Source organism: Triticum dicoccoides, chromosome 3A (assembly GCF_002162155.2).
Source record: "Triticum dicoccoides isolate Atlit2015 ecotype Zavitan chromosome 3A, WEW_v2.0, whole genome shotgun sequence".
Classification (NCBI taxonomy): Eukaryota; Viridiplantae; Streptophyta; class Magnoliopsida; order Poales; family Poaceae; genus Triticum; species Triticum dicoccoides.
In genome coordinates this window covers 757,605,269-757,611,296 of record NC_041384.1, presented here as the reverse complement: position 1 = coordinate 757,611,296, position 6,028 = coordinate 757,605,269, and positions in this window count along the sequence as shown.

Genomic DNA, 6,028 nt, shown 5'->3' with positions numbered 1-6,028 from the left:
GGCCGGGGCGGCGACGGCGACGGCGACGGGGGCGGCGACAGACGACGACGGGGGCAGAGACGAGGGGCAGCGACGGCGACGGGGCCGGCGACGAGGGGCGGCGGCGGCGGGGCAGAGGAGAAAGAAGCAGAGGGGGAGATGAGAAACTGAATTTTTTGAAGTGCTTTCTTATATAGAACACCCCTTTAGTACTGGTTGGAGCCGCCAACCGGTACTAAAGGTCTGTTTTGGTCAGGCCAAGCGGCGGGAAGCGCCCCCTTTAGTACCGGGTGGTGGCACCAACCGGTACTAAAGACCCCCCCTGTAGTACCGATTGGAGCTACGACCCGGTACTAAAGGGGGTGCGCTGGCGCAGGTGCGGTGCGGCAAGTTTAGTCCCACCTCGCTAGCCAAGGGGCATCTGCACTGGTTTATAAGCCCCAGTGCGGCAGCTCCCTCGAGCTCCTCTCCAAAGCAGGCCTACTGGGCCTATCCGTTCACTGCTGCCCTGTGGGCCTATTGGGCCTTTGCGGGCCTGCATCCTGGCCCAATAACACGTTGGGTTTCTAGTCGTATGCAGGCCGCTCTGGCTGAGTAGGCGGGCTTTTTTATTTTCTTATTTTTTTGCTTTATTTATATTTGAGTTGTTTTTTTGCTGTATTTAGAGTTTCTTTGTGAATATTTTTGCTTTAGGTACAAAAAATTACAAAATTTCTGTTAGTGCCGGTAGTTTTCAAATTTGAAAAGTTTAAATTTTGAATTATTTGAAATTTTTGTGAATCACTAGTTTGTGAATAACTTAACTTTGAAAATAGATTTTTCAGTGATTGTTTTTTCTTGTTTAATACTAGTGTGTTTTATCATTATATTCAATTTGGTAATGCTTACGTTATTTAAAAAAATGAAATGCCTTTGTAACAGATGAGTTTTTGTCCTTAACCCTGATACTTCGAAAGAGATTGTCCATTTTGTACATGAAGTGCATCAAGTTTTTGCGGTAACCCTCTCTACTTTTTTGCACATGCTATGTGGGGGAAATTATGATACCATGCCAACTTTCAACCCACTCGGAGTTTGTTTGCACTTAAAATTCCTTCGCATTTCAAATGCCAAAACACATAACTACCCTAACTATTACAGAGATTCCCTCCTGGGTGTGAAACACAGAAGAAAGTGATGATAGTGAAGGCGATCACATCCCAGATCTTTGGGTGTGAAACTTTTTCTTCGCGTGTGTCCCTTTGCGCCGTAGCCATGGAAAATCTTCATCATTTAACTGGATGCTCGGGTCAATATTCACTGTGAATGGAGCAATTTCAACAAACTTTTCATAATCTTTTGACATGTATGTCTTCTCATCCACTCCCACGATGTTTCTCTTCCCAGAAAGAACTATGTGGCGCTTTGGCTCATCGTATGATGCATTCGCTTCCTTATCTTTTCTTTTTCTCGGCTTGGTAGACATGTCATTCACATAGAAAACCCGTGCCACATCATTAGCTAGGACAAATGGTTCGTCTGCATACGCAAGATTGTTGAGATCCACTGTTGCCATTCCGTACTGCGGGTCTTCCGTTACCCCGCCTTGTGTCATATTGACCCATTTGCACCAAAACAAAGGGACCTTCAAACCACGTCCATAGTCAATTTCCCATATGTCCTCTATGTAACCATAATATGTTTCCTTTCCCATCTTGGTTGTTGCATCAAAGCGGACCCCACTGTTTTGGTTGGTGCTCTTCTTATCTTGGGCGATCGTGTAAAATGTATTACCATTCATCTCGTACCCTTTGAAAGTCATTATATTCGAAAATGGTAACTGGGACAACGAGTACAAGTCATCTTCAATAGAGGCGTCATGCATGGTACGTGTCTACAACCAGCCGGCGAAACTCCTGGTTTGTTCACGTGTAATCTAGTCATCAGACCGCTCCGGGTGTTTGTAGCGTAGAAAATTCTTGTGTTCGTCCATATACGGAGCCACCAAGGCGGAATTCTGTAGAACTGTGTAGTGTGCTTCAGTGAGAGAATATCCGTCCATACATATTATTTGATTCCCTCCTAGTGTGCCTTTTCCATCCAGTCTGCACTTATGTCGCGATTCAGGAACACCAATCGGCTTAAGGTCAGGAATAAAGTCAATACAAAACTCAATGACCTCCTCATTTTCATGGCCCTTGGAGATGCTTCTTTCTGGCCTAGCACGGTTATGAACATATTTCTTTAAGACTCCCATGAACCTCTCAAAGGGGAACATATTGTGTAGAAATACAGGACCCAAAACGTTAATCTCTTCGCATAGGTTAACTAGGACGTGCGTCATGATGTTGAAGAAGGATGGTGGGAACACCAACTCGAAACTGACAAGACATTGCACCAAATCATTCTCTAACCTTGGTATGATTTCTGGATCGATTACCTTCTGAGAGATTGCATTGAGGAATGCACATAGCTTCACAATGGCTAATCGAACGTTATCTGGTAGAAGCCCCCTCAATGCAACCGGAAGCAGTTGCGTCATAATCACGTGGCAGTCATGAGACTTTAGGTTATGGAACTTTTTCTCTGCCATGTTTATTATTCCCTTTATATTCGACGAGAAGCCAGACGGTACCTTAATACTAAGTAGGCATTGAAAGAACATTTCCTTCTCTTCTTTGGTAAGAGTGTAGCTGGCATGACCCTGATGTATGCCGTCTTTTCCGTGCGTACGTTTCTAGTCCTCCCGTGCCTCAGGTGTATCTTTTGTCTTCCCATACGCGCCCAAGAAGCCAAGCAGGGTCACGCAAAGATTCTTCGTCACGTGCATCACGTCGATTGCGGAGCGGGCCTCTAGGTCTTTCCAATAGGGCAGGTCCCAAAATATAGATTTCTTTTTCCACATGGGTGCGCGTCTGTCAGTGTCATTCGGAACAGGTTGTCCGCCAGGACCCTTTCCAAAGACTATCTTCAAATCCTTGACCATATCATGTACATCAGCACCGGTACGGTGGCGAGGCTTCGTCCGGTGATCTGCATCACCTTTTTAATGCTTGCCTTTCTTTCTTATGGGATGCCTGCTCAGAAGAAATCAACGATGTCCCAGGTATACATTGTTCCTACAATTGTCCAAATATATACTGTCGGTATCATCCAAACCGTGCGTGCATTTGCGGTATCCCTTGTTTGTCTGTCCTGAAAGGTTACTGAGAGCAGGCCAATTATTGATGGTCACGAACAACAATGCCTTTAGGTCATATTCTTCCCCCATGTGCTCATCCCATGCACGTGCACATGTTCCATTCCACAGCTGTAAGAGTTCTTCAACTAATGGCCTTAGGTACACATCAATGTCGTTGCCGGGTTGCTTAGGGCCTTGGATGAGCACTGTCATCATAATGAACTTCCACTTCATGCACAACCAAGGAGGAAGGTTATACAAATATAGAGTCACAGTCCAGGTGCTATGGTTGCTGCTCTGCTACCCAAAAGGATTCATGCCATCTGTGCTTAGACCAAACCATATGTTCCTTGCGTCACCTGCAAACTCCTTCCTGTACTTTCTCTCGATTTTTCTCCACTGCGACCCGTCAACGGGTACTCTCAACTTTGCGTCTTTCTTACGGTCTTCTCTGTGCCATCGCATCGCCTTGGCATGCACTTTGTTTTGGAACAAACATTTCAACCGTGGTATTATAGGAGCATACCACATCACCTTGGCAGGAATCTTCTTCCCGGGGCACTCGCCGTCGACATCACCAGGGTCATCGCAGCTGATCTTATAGCGCAATGCACCACATACCGGACAAGTGTTCAAATCCTCGTACTGATCACCGCGGTGGAGGATGCAGTCATTAGGGCATGCATGTATCTTCTGCACCTCTAACCCTAGAGGGCAGACATCCTTCTTTGCTTCATGCGTACTCTCCAGGAATTCGTTGTCCTTTGGAAGCATATTCTTTATCATTACCAGCAACTTTCCAAATCCCTTGTCAGATACACCATTCTCTGCCTTCCATTGCAGAAATTCCAGTGTGGTGCCCAACTTTTTCTTGTCAGCTTCGCAATTCGGGTACAACAATTTCTTGTGATCCTCTAACATGCGCTGCAACTTCTTCTTCTCCAAATCACTTGCATAGTTTCTCTTTGCATCGGCAATGGCCCGACCTAGATCTTCAGCGGGCTCATCTGATGCCTCTTCTTCAGCTTCTTCCCGTGTTGCCGGCTCAGCTTCTTCCCCCATTGTTGTATCATAGTATTCAGGGAACCCATGGCCAGGGTAGCTGTCGTCGTCCTCTTCTTCTTCATTCTCTTCCATCATAACCCCTCTTTCTCTGTGCTTGGTCCAAACATTATAGTGGGGCATGAAACCGGACTCAAACAGGTGGACGTGAATGGTTCTTGACGTACAGTAATTGTGATCATTCTTACAGCCAGCACATGGACAAGGCATAAAACCATCCGCCCGCTTGTTTGCCTCGGCCACAAGCAGAAAAGTATGCACGCGATTAATAAACTCGGGAGAGCATCGGTCATCGTACATCCATTGTCGGCTCATCTTCATTACACAACACCAAAAAGAACAAATTAATAAAAGCTCATACATAAAGTTCATACAACACTTAAATGCAACAAACAAATAACTCTCTAGCTAAAGAATTTAAATTCAACAACAAATGCGGTCAAGATCGCAACTATGGTAACAATTGATCCAACAACATAATGATATTAAGCCTCACTATGAATGGCATATTTTCTAATCTTTCTAATATTCAACCGCATTTTCTCCATCTTGATCTTGTGATCATCGACGACATCGGCAACATGCAACTCCAATTCCATCTTCTCCCCCTCAGTTCTTTTCAATTTTTCTATCAAATCCTCATTTTCTCTTTCAACTAAATTCAACCTCTCGACAATAGGGTCGGTTGGAATTTCCGGTTCACATACCTCCTACATACAAATATCTATGTCAACTTGAAGGGCATAATTTGTCATAAACACGAAATGCAACAAATAGTTTTAAAAGAGAATATACCACATCTGAATCATAACAAGGACGAGGGCCGACGGGGACTGACATCAAAACCATGGCACTATGTATAACAAACAACATACGGGTAAGATAATTATATGAGTAACTATATATCCAAATCACACAAACATCAATTTTTTATATAAAACATTCATGAACAAGAGGCTCAGCGCAAGGTGGTGCCAGCGACGGGACAGTGCGGGCGATCGACGGTGGTTACAACGGAGATTTAGAAGGCACTAAGTAAACCACACCTACATATGCAAACTAAGTGTTATTTTGACCTCAAATTGCATATAAATCAAATACTAGCACATATAATTCCTCCCAATTTACTAAACTCACAAATTAATCACTATATAAAGCATTGCAAGAGCTAATCTAGCAATGAGAGATGAAAGGACAAAGTTGCTAACCTTTGTGATCATTTGAATGGATGGGGGCCTTCAAATCTTGACAAATTTTGGCCAAAATGTGTGATGAGATCGAGAGGAAGAGGGGAAGAACAGAGAGGAGAGGGGAAAGGGGAAGAACAGAGCGAGCTTGGGTGGATGAAGGGTTTTTATAGGACGACCTTTTGTACCGATTCGTGATATGAACCGGTACTAAAGGTGCTGGAGGGGCCCCAGACTGACAACATCCTACCACCACTCACTTTAGTACCGGTTCATGGCACGAACCGGTGCTAAAGGATCACCACGAACCGGTACTAATGAGAGCGGCCGGCTAGTCGTTGGAACCGGCACTAATGCACACATTAGTGCCGGCTCAAAATCAAACCGGCACTAATGTGCTTCACATTTGACCCATTTTCTACTAGTGGACAAACTTGGTTGCGGGACTAATGTGTTTGTAAGATTCATAGGAGAACACAGGTAGAAGTCCTATTGATTCGGTTTACCCATCCAAGATGACCCCTAAAAATGTATGAAGACATTGAAGACAAATGGTGATTTGCAAAGACATTCGTGTTGAAAATAATGGCACGTGAAGACATTTGCTTGAAGACAATGGAGCACGAAGACTTAGTTTTTG